Source organism: Cephus cinctus, unplaced genomic scaffold, assembly GCF_000341935.2.
Source record: "Cephus cinctus unplaced genomic scaffold, Ccin1 Ccin1_scaffold0921, whole genome shotgun sequence".
Taxonomy (NCBI): Eukaryota; Metazoa; Arthropoda; class Insecta; order Hymenoptera; family Cephidae; genus Cephus; species Cephus cinctus.
The window spans coordinates 453,081-467,269 of record NW_014333493.1 but is presented as its reverse complement, the minus strand read 5'-3'; the positions used below and the strand labels follow the sequence as shown (position 1 = coordinate 467,269).

The 14,189-nt window shown below is 36.3% G+C and overlaps 1 protein-coding gene and 1 long non-coding RNA gene across 7 annotated transcripts in view; one reads left to right on the top strand and one right to left on the bottom strand.

Annotated features, from left to right (window-relative positions):
* Positions 1-11,957, bottom strand: part of LOC112494869 — a 26,143-nt gene extending 14,186 nt beyond the window's left edge. Inside the window, exons 1-5 of one of the 6 annotated variants that reach the window (XR_003060775.1) lie at positions 11,234-11,957; positions 7,143-7,727; positions 5,449-7,034; positions 4,934-5,039; positions 3,674-4,833 (exon numbers count right to left, since the gene is read on the bottom strand). This is a non-coding gene — a long non-coding RNA (uncharacterized LOC112494869). Of the gene's footprint in view, positions 1-3,673; positions 4,834-4,933; positions 7,035-7,142; positions 7,728-11,233 lie in introns of those variants that run through there. The other 5 variants (XR_003060776.1, XR_003060774.1, XR_003060773.1 and 2 more) reach the window with 5 other exon arrangements.
* Positions 141-14,189, top strand: part of LOC107271173 (chondroadherin-like protein) — a 54,752-nt gene continuing 40,703 nt past the window's right edge. Inside the window, exon 1 of the mRNA XM_015746846.2 lies at positions 141-291. The gene's annotated coding sequence lies outside the window, so the exon portion shown is untranslated. The remainder of the gene's footprint in view (positions 292-14,189) is intronic.

Sequence of the window (14,189 nt, the reverse complement as noted above, 5' to 3'; positions counted from 1 at the left end):
GGGGGGGGGGGTGCTAGGGAGGGTGCCGGACGAAACCGTGGGAGGTCGTAGTGGGCCCTGGTTTGACGGAATTACGTGGTAGGGGATGTTCTCTTGAGAGAGCGCAGGTGCACGACGCTCCTTCGGACGTCGGCGTCGGCGACGGCGCGACGCTGTTCCTGGACACAGAGCGCGCCAGGATTCCTTCAGGATCACGAGGTCCTGTCGTTAAATCCTTCAGCAAGCGTCGATTCTTCGTCCTGACATGAGACGAGCTTCCCGCGCGGTCTACTAACAGCTCGAGAAATAAAGGTCAGTGCACACGACCGTTTTCATTTGTAGCTCATTAAATTTATTAATTGGTGATTGTCGAGGAACTTTTATTTACACCATTTTTTTACGGACAAATTACACGCACGGTTTATTCGACGAAGCCGATTTATGGTGATTCTTTTTTTTTTTTTTTTTTGAAAATTTACTATAAAAATTTTTCACCTGTAACTTGTATCCTTGTACTTCGTGTAATGAAAAATTTACTCGTGATATGTGGATTACTCAAGAGCGTGGGTGTCGCGTTACGTGAGAGTTTTACCCAAAATCCACTGACTTCTATAAAGTTACCCCTGATACTTATACCGTATAGAAATACATACGGTGGTACAGTGCTTTCGGTTGTCATCGCAAAGCCGACAAGGCCATAAGTATTTTATGTGATTAAGATACTAAAAAACGAGACAGTTCAGTGATACTGGAAATATAAAATTTTTCGATCCTTCGTATATTTTTACATCGTAATCAAGACCCTAGGCGAAGTCGATTTTATGGATAAAATTTAATACCAACTTCGTGCAGAAAAAGACTCGTGTATTACCTCGTGCACCAAAGTACCGGTTGGTTAATTTTTTTTATCGAGATATTTTTGTCTGGAGATAATACGCAAAATTATTTTCTTTTTTTTTTTCAAAAATATTCTCTACAAATTTGTTACCAGTCTTACGAATTTTCTACAGTACGGATAGCAAGTATTCTCTTCCGATTTTTTTGTCTCTTTTTCGTAGATACATTTTTGGGTTGATTTTCAAAATATTTTTTTCTCTCATTATTCTCGTCTTAATTTTATCACGCGGAAACAGTTTCTATCGCGTCGAGTGTAACAAGTGGCTCCGTTATTGTCTGACGTAGAAAATTTTTTTCCGTGCAGCATCCATTGTTCTGGATTTATTCTTGGCTGAGCTCGCGGTTAACAGGCACAACTGTATGGCGTATTTTCAACGCAATCTTGGTGAACGTTCTAGGACGAATTAACCTGAACGCTCTTGTTTCTGTCTTAATAATTTCTTTTTTTTCAATTTGTACAAAAAATATAAAAAATCTCAATTGGTTAAGCGTAATTTGAGTGAGACGATTTTTTATTTTTCTTTATTCAAAACTGAATATCGAACTTGAATGGCACTCGATATTCTTTGTCTCACCATTGAAAGTGGCTTTTTTCGATGGGTTTTCAAGCTGTATAGAAATTTTGCTGGACGTGCTCGAGTGGTACAAGTGCTGAATAGGATAATTAATATTCCAAGGTTTGTATATTTATTCGTGTTACGTGCCGAATATTCTTAAAAGTTATATAAAAAAAAAAAAAGAAATTGAATTTTCATTCATACGACAATCGGATAAATCGGGTCCTTGTGACTATATCGAAATTTTTTTATAGGATCGATATATCGATTTACCCTGTCTAAGAATTACAGGTGAACAAAATTTAGACGTCATGTCTTGTCGTTAGATAGCGAGATGCTTTAATAAAATAAGTTGTAATACGCGTTCGCGTGTAACACATGGATATCACCAATCAAAATTCCACTTCGACCATATAATATACTCCAATCCAAAATTCGCGGATAAAACAGATTCGAATTCTCGAAAATATACCGTAATGCTCATAACTTCCCAGAAAATGGTATTATCAAGCTGTAGCTTGAGAGTAAGAAGGCAAGTTAAACTTTCTTAATGAAACTCTTAACAAGCAGCAAGAAGTTACAAACGCGCTCTAATTGTTCCGTATCACGCTAAATTCCACCAACAGTTGCATACAAGGCAGGTCGATCACACCGAAAAGAAACTTCCTAGTAACCTTCCGCCATTTAATATCCGCCTTAATATCCTTTTGGAAAATTGAAAATTGAGATGAAATTTTTTTTTTTCCAAAACCAAAAAAAAGGTTCAATAATAATAACCCACACTTATCGCAAAGTATAGGTTTTCGTGTATAAGATCGATTCAAATATCCCGCTTAAAATGGTATTAGTATCCGGTACCTGATAAAAAAATCATGGGACAAAACGTACAGCCATAAGTTACTGTCTAGTACAGTTGTCTGTCCCAACGACAAGAAAAACAAGTCAGGCGGACTAAAAGCTAAACTTTCTACTCCATTTGTTCCAGTAGTAACGCTCGACAAGGCATAGACTTATTGAATTAGCGAATTCTCAAAGGAAAAACTAAAAAAGAAAAGACGTACAACCACCGTTATCGTAAGCTGGTTGTGCGTGAATGTGGGTGGTAAATGAAAAAAAAATAAAAAAATAATCGCAACCTAATTTTCATCTCAACATAAATAGAATAAATTATTTTACCCAGAATATATCCAGCTGTAAAGCGTCTTCCAGGCAAATTAACTCCGCGAAATTCTAAAGGGGATTGCGAACACGATCAGGGCGAATAACTTGAGAAGGTAACAGGGTCGAACTATACGAGCCAATAGGAAGCAAGAGGAGTTACGTCGTACAGATTATTAATACCGAAGTCGTTGCCATGTTGGTTTACCACAACCGTTTTCCATTGCACGCTTCCAGAATTTCGTATATCAAATTCGAGATACTTTCATAAACGATTTTAATTATAGTACCAAGTGCTGTCTCAAGTACCAGTTTAACATTAATTATGATATATCGAATACAGTGTACTCTGAATATACCCAAATCGATACGCTTCGCAAAAGACAGTGACGATGACAATTAGATTTACCCGAATCCCATATATCAGAAATTCACGAGACAATCGATCAACTGTACGAATAACAGAAAAACATCAGAATCCACGACGAGTCCGACTATTGAATAAATATTTTTTTTCCCTACGTCTATCTACTAATATTTTTCTTACCTTTTACCTTTATTAGATAAAATTCAAATTTTTCGAAATATCTTGTCGCTCATATATTTGTATTTTTTCCCTATATAAGCAATTAATTATTATGACTATTTTTCTTGAAGCCCATTTGACGGCTATTTAGTAGCTGATATATATATATACACATATTTGAATTTTTTATAGCTTAGTTCATTGATGGTAAACTGATTGTACGTATGGATCTTATCGGCAATCGATTATTCTGGTATTTAACTAAAAAGCGATCGATAGCAATAGGCAGTGTATCGAATGAGCATCAGTGTAGAATTACAATAGCCAGATAACGTAAGGACTATCCGCATTGATAGATGATTGCCCACCAATTAGCAGTATCGTTAATTAAACGTTGGATACGTCCGCTTTAGATTGGCAAGCCTACGGAACAGCTTCGAGCCAAGTTGATCCCCCGGCTGGAAATTCGGTTCACTTGTTAATAGCATAAAATGAATACATAGAGGTTCGCAAATTGATGTATTGAAAACGAAGCTTAATAAGATATCGCCATATACAATTTATCTTTACATATTGTAGTACGTATACGATTCAATTTTCTTTTACATTGCCTTACACGTATATTTTCTATAGTAGGAAATAGCTAATGTCTACCTGTACAAATTTTATACAGGGTGTACAAGAATTTATTTTCATCGTCGTACCGTGTCTTTGATATAATTCTTAATATGGAAATGAATTAAGAGAATGGTACTTTGACTTATCAATTCGTTCTAGGGTTTAATTGGTATCATTTAAATGTTGCGTGACGTTTAAGTTTCAGCTGCAAAGTGCATTCGTTGCACGGTTGACAAAGTCATTTATCTTTTATTACGTTTGAAAAGACCGCTCCGACCTCAAGATAAATAATCGACTTGGATCAATTTATTTCGGTATTTAAAGTTCATTACGAAAACCCGGGAATGAAGGGTAGAAAAAAAGTTCGGATTCACGAGCAAAGGAATCGTAACGTGGGCTGCTTACTATTATCCCTTTTCAAAGACCCTAAAGTCATTTGAATGGGTCTCTTGGTGTCTGTCGGGGGATGCGAAAACAAAGCAAGGGTGACACCGGGGGGTTGGTGGATGGTAATAAACGAGTCTGTAAAAACGTCGAACAGTAACGGTTAGCAAAATCAACTGGCGGTACTTTGGGGTGAATTCAATCTTTTGCAAAAGTTCCCATAAGCCCAATTCCGTCGACAAGTCCGAATGAAGGGCGTAAGGAACAGGGAATACCATCCCTCTTATTTCCTGCGCTAAATCTGCGATGGTTGTACGCTTCCATTGTGTTTGCCGGCTGTCGATGCTTGAATTAAGTCGAGGCTGATGTTTTCTCTTCTTTTCTCTCTCTTCCATTCTTCTTTCTCTAACGAAGCTCCGGCGTAAGCAGAAAATAAAGTTGTTGTTGCTGAGATACTGAAGTTTCAAAATGGCTGCTTCTGATCGAAGTTCATTGCGTCAGAGCCGTAGCAAAATTCATCCCCTAACTGTCAATATATATTTTCCAATGGATAATGAATCTATATATTTATATATAGAGATACACCCTAATGCATTCTGTCGAAGAAGAGAATTCAATGTAATTTTTTTTCCTCTTAATTGCCTTCCCTTTTTAAGGTACAGCACCCTCGTAACTTAATGTAAGGGATGGTACAACGTCGCTCGATGAAAATGTCTGAAAGAAACAGACCGAGAGTAAATTGGTGTTGACGAATCGAAACGAACAAAAAATTAATGGAAAAATAAGACTTTCGTTTCTTTTTAAATATACTTACGTCATTACGTACCCAATTTCTGTATTTCTTTTCACATTTTTACTAAGTTCCGTCATCCGTCCGAGTTTCGCAGGAAAATTTGTTCTTCCGATACTTCAGGAACACCCTGTGTAATCGCCCTATAAATATCTTTGATGCCTTCGAGGAAAATATTTGTAGAGATCGATAAATCATTTCACGTCCAAGAATAAACGGCTGACACGTGAATACATTATACGATTGCATTAACTCGGATGAATATTCGCGCTTTATTTATCATCCACTGATTGACTTCGGATATCAACAATAAGCCGTGTATTAATTTCGCAAAAGAAATTTCACGTCAAATTCAATCTTCTCGAAATCATCCCCTTTAAGCCAGAGGAGACGGTGAAGAAATTTTTGCAGCTTTCCCTCGCGAGTATAGTGCGGAGAGACACGCGAATTTCCAAGGCGTCTGAATGTTTATTTTTTTATTTTCTACATTTTTATTTTTTATTTTTTTTCTTAATTTTTCATTCTTTATTACAACTCACCGAAATATTTCACCCTGTGATTTAACGCGGTGTCTCTATGACGTACGAGTATTATCCCTCGGCTTCTCTTTTTTCATTTCACTTCTCGATAATACATTCAGGGCAAGGCAGTTGATTGAACTCTAATGGAAATTTGCATTGTAGCGTAAATAAAGGCCGTGTTTGCCGACAGCGTGAACTTCTGACGCTTTTCACATTTTTTACTTTGACTTTTCCTTTGAGACTCGTGTCACGATAGACATCGCTCTTCCACTTGGATATATCAATTGGCTAATGGCGAATGCTCATGGGAAAATAATATCACATTGGCACTATATGTATATCCATTACTACTTGCGTAAGCTAATTGAAAATACATAAAATTAAAAAAAATTGATACGATATAATTATTATTATCGCTTTCCGAAATTCAATTACGTTCAGCGTTATCGATAAATTTGCATCTAAATACGTGCCAGACTCAGACGAAGATATTTGTAATCTTTTTTTTCTCGCATGTATACTATTATTCTTATTTCATTGTATATTTTCATTCTGGCACAATACCTACTCGATCGTGAACAATTTGGGGCGGATTGACTGCGCGCTTATTCGTTCTCTATTGTAGCTCGTAGCCGCCGAAGGCCATTGCGAAATTTACTTATTTCACAAGAGACGCGAATATAGATATATTGACAGACGCATGGCGTATCAATCAGACATACAGATAAGGGAGAACATTTGAATATTTTTCAACCGACAAAGCTTGGGTAACAAGGCAATACAAAAAAAAACCGATTCCGACATACTCAAAATGTACAAAGTACACGTGTAACGTCCAAATTGTGCGTGATATCCATCCGGCGAAATCTATCGATTTGAATTTATTGGATCGCACAAGAAATCACGAAAAAACATCAACAATTCGAATGGACATTGTTGACGATGTTCCGTCAAAAAATATATTATAGATTATTGATAAGGCGATTACGTAGTAAGATAGTACTGATAGAATATTTAATTATTGATTCGGAACGAGTCACGTGTTTTTCACGTCAATTCAAAGGATCTACTTGTCTAATTCAGTTGGGCCTCTTTTGACAGGCGGTGTACTAAATATTGAATTAGCACGTGGCTTTGATATATGAGGTGATAAATATTTTTACGGCTACTGCTACTTCTACTGCTTGTACTTTTGGTACTACCAGTATCTAGTACCGCTAGTACTACCAGTATCTAGTAAGGCTGGTACTACTGGTACTATATACTGTTACTGCCAGGTGTATAAGTTAACCTACGTCCAGTCGATTTTCTCGGTAGCTTAGAAATTATTCTTGGCTCTATAATAGTACATAGTACATTTTCTCCCTTGTGCCATTACGTCAATGGGTAATTGCCTGTCGCACTATACCCAACTAACTTTGATCGAACTTTTCTCATTCGCCGTATCCTTCCTCTAGTTCTTTCATTTCTCTCGGCAACATCCGTCCTCCTTGTGTCAACGGCCTGACCGAACGATCAAATGCAGCTGCAGGTGTGGCAATGGACACCCATTAGAAGTCGAATAACGTGACTGCATATAACTGCATCCATATGCATGTGCACTCCTGTGTATGAAAGACTCGGTTATTCGTATGCACTTTGATATATTTAATTGGGGAAATTGGAAATTTGAAAAAAGATATATATGTATATATATTCATAGAAAAACTTACGTCAAAATCTCTTTGGAAATTTTTGGTACATCGTTAGCTTGAGAAAACGTGCGTTCCTTGCGATATGAAATTTTTCAACGGGTATAAATATACGGTCAATTTTCATTGGGCTTCTACGTAGACGTTCCTAATATTCGGTTATACAGGTCGCAATGCTTATTTTACGTTTCACGTGAAATTCGCAGATTTACGTTGCTACGTCAATCACGCGAAACGTGAAAGTTTATATTTACGTTTTATACACGTATACACGGTCGCTTAAGGATTTTTTTAAGATTTTACCTCTATAACTTTATCTCACGCGTTTTCTTGGTTTCACCAAAATTTACCTCTCTCATGTTTTTGAATAATTTAAATTTTTTAATGCAATGTAATTTCATACCTTCTCATTGTGCAAAGCATAATGTACAATCGATGCGTGTCTCACGTGTTCAACTTCAATTACCAATGTCGATAACACTAAAGTTCCGGATCAATATCTCCACTGACCAGTCGTGCTTGCGAAAATTTTGCAACTCCAGACATCGTATGCAAATCAATATAGATTACAGTTGCAGGAAATGTTGATGCCGTAAAAGGTACCTGCTGAGTAAATAAAAAGGTACCCTTAACAGATAGCAGAATAACAATGAAACGAAAATATCAATACTTAATTTTTATATGCATTTCGAAATGCTAAAATAAATGTAAAATTGCAAAAATTTCAAAAAAAAACTTTTACACGAATTTCCTATCTATCGATAATTTTTATTTACCATCTGTCCATTAGGCCCAATTAATTAATCTGCGATAGCGAAAAAAAAAAACAATTATTTATAATTAATTAATATTACCCGCCAAACGGATGCTTGTGTACAATATATGCATATGTTCGTAAACAGGATACCGACTTCCACAGTGCAGTTGCGAGACGTATGAAAATTTCAAACGCCCCTGATATACAGTGTTATGCAACACCAAAGTACTTATCAGTAAAGTTCATGGAAATACTTTACCCTATGCATCCTGTGTAGATAGAAGCGCAGCTGTGTACATGCAGGAAGATTATAAAGGCACATAACAATACATAACACTGTAAAATACAAATTCTCTTTGAAAGAGTCTTAAAGTTACTATCGCAATATATAGGTATATTCGACCACCAGACAACAGTCAAAGTACATAAAAGCATTAAAAAGCTTCGCTGATTCCAAATACATTAAAACAATGTGGCGTTAAGAAGCAACAAAGAGCATCGAAAGACGTCGACAGAGATGCATTAAGTGTTAAGTGTTAAGTGTTAAGTGTTAAGCGCGCGAAAGCAATAAAAACTAATAAAATGGCTTTTCAAATCTTGGGTTGAATTCGAAGGCTGAAATAAATAGGAAAAAAAGGCGCAGAAAAAATGTCCCAAGAATTGTACCTATCGAAGGTGTCGTTCCTTGGGATAAAATGTCCATCACCAAAATCCTCACGAGAGTGACAAAAGGACTGGAATCACAGTCATCACTTGTTCGCCAAATACTATGTGCGTGTATGGGATTCCTATGGGATTCCTATGGGAAATACCCGTCGTTCTGCTTATTTTGAAGGTTTTATTTGTCCCTTAGGAAATATCGTGATCGATCGGCACTGAGAAACTTTAGGGATCATAGCTCAAGTTGAGGTTGGGTTAAGTTATCACTGTTGATATAGGTCGTGATTAGGTTGAAAAAAATATAGATATATAGACTGTCAATAGAGAAACCGTAAACTGCATAGGTTGGTGCATAAGAAAATGACAGGTTCTATGCACTTTTTTTCCTGAAAACGAAAATTAATTTTTTAAGGCCACTGCTGCCGTTAATAGTTTTTTAAATATTTTTTACGATAATTATTTTGCGGATGAATAAATTCTTTTACTGGCAAATAATGTTGGGTTCTATTGTTATCGTTACTCGGTTTGACCGGGGTGTCTGCGTGATAACGATTTGTTTTGTTTTCTCTCCTGTCTCATAGGGGTGACGCTGCAGGTGAAAGGTCTCTGTGTCGTGCACTGGGTTACCGGGATTATCACTGGTTGGAACATCACTGAGAATGTTATGCAAAGCAACACTTTTCCTTCTGGTCTTTTTTCGCGAATTAGCATACGCGCGCATACTTCCGCTTACTTCTGTGCAACTTTGATGCAAAAAGTATTTCTCCTTTATGCCTGGCATCCTGACGCGTCGTTATCTCTGCATATAAAGGACTATTGCGCGATTTGCATACGTTTACAGTGAAGCCATTTTGGAGGGGATGAAAAATAAATGTATGAGATGCTAGACGCATACCACGTGCGTGCTATTTATACAGTTCGCTATGCAGTTTAGGGGTTGATAGGTACGTTGGTTATGGTTATCATTAAATTTGAATAAAAAAATTTTTTCGTCCAATATGCTAATTCTGAATTTTTGAAAACATGCTTAGAACGTAGATAGCACATCTGATATAAAAGTATATTGAGAAAATACAGTGAATTGGGTCTCCATGAATTTTTGAAAATGACAATTTTGGGGGATGATACAGTGGAAAATTGTTGGGGGTTCATGAGAATTTTGAATGTCAATTATAAAAATAATTGAAAAAAATGCACATTCCAAAAGCTATATACCAGTGAAATTAAACTGGCAAGAAGATAAAGGTAGGTAATAATCTCGTGGGTATGGATTTTATTTCACAAGGGTGGGATAAGAATTTAAAAAAATAGCGTGTTTGTAATTAAACCAGATCGGACTGGATTTAAAGGTCGTAGCCCAGGTGTTATATGCGTAGTTACGTAGGTGTAGGTTGGTAGATGATCCGCCATTGCGTGATAATTATGCGTGTCCAATGTGCGCCAGTGGAAGGTAAATCTATGTATATGACCCAAGCATAAGTCAGAAAATTTGTGAGTTCCGTTAAGAAAGTCCATGAACACGTATGGAGTTTGAATTACGAAAAGGATTTCTGTTATCGACGTGAAAAATCGGAAAATGCTCCTGAGTCACCCATGGTCTATAAAGAGAAAGGATAAGATCGGTCCTTGATCCTATTACGAGGGTGAGGACTTGTTTGGCCATGACAACAACCCTTAGTAGAAGCAGAAAAAGGATCCCAACTGTTGCCATCGCGTTGAAGTCATTCCTCCCGAGTCTTTCATTTTCTACTTTACTAAAATATTGTTGTATTTCGGATTCCAACTGTTCATTTCCTTCACGGAATAATTACCGCTCCAAATTCATCAGTGACAGACTTCATTGCCTCACGTACGAAAGTTGCGAATCACGTGAGTGGATAGAATTTTTTAAATTCATTATTTTTACACGTTACTTTAATCACCGTGATAATCGCTAATTCCTGGGTCACAAAACCTTGTGTTTGTAGTACCTTGAATCGTTGATACGATCTGTGAACAAGGTTCAACAGGATATCGGTTTCATGTTTATCCTAAATTCATAAGTCTACCATTCGTATTAGAGGAACGTCAATTTAACTTATCAATCTCACTAAAATTTGGTGCATTAGGGGAATAAATGATTGATGGGTTTACGTCATTTGACAAATACATATCTACGATACACAGTTGAGGAACTTAGGGATACCCTTCAATTAACAGATTGTAAAAATACAATTGTACGAATGACGAAGTAACGAGAAGTTGACCCGGCAGAGGCTAATAGGCTTTTTCCTGTGTTGAAATTTCGCTGTCGTATTGCCATAAATATCGAAAGACCGAAATGAACGTTACACGCGAGTAAATTTGAATTTCAAAAGATATCAATGTAAATCAAAGTATATGTCACGTGACATAAAACGAATGCCAAACGCTTATATAGTCGTGTCGTGACATTAGATTTTGACAAATGTAACAAGGAATTTTATAGATTTTACCATGACCTGTTTAGCCATGAAAATTAATATTTTCAACCAAGTACATCACACCGATATTGAGTTGGGTTCACTCAAATTAATCATAGTAATGTTTAATGTACGATTTTGCTACGGTTAGCCTGAATATCTAATGTCGCGGCGTGACTATAGGTAAAAAAGACAAGTGAATGTCTGTCTTGGATAAACTTTGCGTGCACAATTGTCAGACGAAATTGGAATACCTGTTACAGTTTGAAGATAGGCCATTCTTGAATTACGATGATTGACAACGGTATGTACAGATATCCATTGTAGGTAGGCACGTCTCAGCCAGAAAAAAATTCGGCACGAATTTTGGGGTAGAACGACGCACATCATGATAATCTGACATAACATGAAGAGAAAGGGCCAACTTTGCCGGAAAACACGCGATAATCTAATTCTATTCCATCGCGTCTCAGTAATTCCTAGTTGAGCTAATTTTACGTCTATTCGAATGAAATAATTTACGGCGGCCATTCGCGTATTGAAGCGATGGAATTTTACAAGACAAAACGACGAATTCAATAGCACTCACACTTCATAATAATAGACATTCATCTACGTAAGTTTCCGGATATCTTCTTATCCGAACACTTGTAATGCTTTTGTATTTATTGTCTTTACACAAACGCCAATCAGATTATCCTCCTGAAACAAATCCTCCCGTCACTCCCGTAGACGCCATTTTACTAACGCTACTAGGTCACCTACCTGATTTATGGTGAACTATAACTTACTACCAGTGTCATTTAAAGTGAGAATGCTCGCGCACTATTTTTTCAAACCAGCAACTTATTTGTTATTCCTGATGCACGTATTATCTGAAACTACCTGCGGGTTATTAATTACTTTCTTTTATCACAGATATTGATACAAATTTATCGAGTGTTGTATTGGAGTGAAACTTTTTCTTTCTGTTTTTTTCTTTCGTTGGCAGGACTGATGTGACTTTCTATGGAGGAGTTGACGGGAATTATGGATGATCGCGGATTTAATATAATCCTACTTTAATATAGGGGACGTTCAGACCACGACTGCGACGCACGTGTATTGTGATCGTAAATGCTTAGGTCATATCTCATCCCTTATCCGTCGATTGTGACGTATAATGAAAGATTCTGCTTAATAAATCAGCTGGGGTGAGTTAGCCCTTTGTATGATTCAGCATCTTGGTATATATAGCGAGGTAAAGCCAGATAAAGTGAATAAAGGAGATTCCCGTAGATATTACTGTCGTGTATGCGGTAGACATTTAGGTCAGGTCAGGTTGGATTTGCCTTATTAAAATAAGAAAACTTATTTTAAGAAAAATATCAGTACTCAAACTGAGAATATTACTATGCTTGTGTAAAGGTAAAACAATATTTTTTTTTGTTATGGTGAAAAGAGAAAAATCTTATGAAAATATAATATCGTAATACGTAATTTCCGGCAATAAAAATCTTATTAAAACATTTTTGTTAATATTAGCTATTTGCTCGTGTCTCTTTCTTTTCTCATAACCTTATTTTTCTTATCTAACATCCTTGCACTCGCTAACTCGACGTATCTTCCGCTTGTTGTAGCATCTCGTTGATAGACTCTAGAAATTTTCCGACGTGCTGCAACAGAGCGAATGAAAATTTGCAATTAATCGAAAATTCCCTACATCGACATAATAATGTAGTTCTAAGTGTAATATAATGGATGTCTTTTAATTTAATCGAATAATCATATCGCTGTATTAGAATTAATTAATCGCTATTAATTAATTTGAATCGAATTAATAATTCTAATCTTATTCATAGTCAATTGCGATATTCGCCCCAAATATAATATACATATACAAATTTTCTTATCACGCTGGCATGCTTTGTCACTGTGACCACCCTTAGTGAATCTAAATTCTGCGTCACGTGCTAACCAGTGAAATTAGGGTTGGAACATGTCACAATGATATTTACACAGTACGTGCAACCCCGAAGTTCATTTTACGCAGTACCTATAAATTCACGAAAATTTTCGTCATGCCTGAATTATTGTCACGTAAATATTCGAAGCAGAAATCACTACGTGTTTGTGAATGTATTGAAAATTTTATTCTCCGCTACTTCAACGTTAACAATACAATTTTCACAGTTCGTTACAACAGGTGGACTTTCAACAGTAAATACTAATAAACGAAAATGGTCTAGTTTAAATCAACCCTTAATCCTCAGCCGTTGAACCAAAATGTGCAAATGGATATTTAATTGTAAGATAAAAATTTATATAAGAACGATAATTACGTTATAACGAGTCGAAATTAAATTTTCCGTGATTTCGAATCGTCACGATCGTTGCGCCTCCCCGTGGTAAGAACGTGAAACATAATTTAACCGTAATCATCCAAAAACCATATAAGAACCCCGTTAAAGAGCCATTGTTCAAATTTTGCCATTAAGTGTGTAATAAACAAAACGTGAAAAAAAAATTAATAAACAACGTTAATAATACCCTAGTTACCAGATGTTATACACTTTAGCCTTTATCGTATTTCATACTATTCTGATTATATTAATCTGTTTGATATGGGTTAATGCAATAGTACCATACAATATAATAGGGTTTTAGTAAATTAACAAGGAATAATCTTTTGGGGACCATCGACCCATGCACTAAAGTAATCATTGAGAAAGCCCTGCTTAGCTTCACACACACTTACCCTCATAACTTATCTTCTTTCAACCCCTTCGTGACCGACATACGAGTGAACCCTGGCTTCAGGACAGTGCCACATTTTTATTGCTTATAACAACAATAGTCAATGATATAATACGTATTCAAACCTTCTATATTTTACCGCGAAAAAAAATACACGGCATATTCAACCTCAATACAAATAACAAAAAGTATACTTTGTATTTCATATTTTATCAAATTCAAATTTATACGTTGGCATACAAATTTCTCATTTACATATATACTGTACTACGTATACGCATTTATCGGCTATGTAAATTAGGGTGTCGTGGGCGCAGCGGCGGCCATGTTTTAAATGCGTGTAACGAACGAAGAGAATCTCTAAAAGAGAAATAAGATAATTTTCACGATACTCGGAAAGTAATTTTATAAAAAATTTGCTATTACAGGCAGAATGAAGCATCTCCAGGTTTTTTTCCCTATTACTCCTGCACC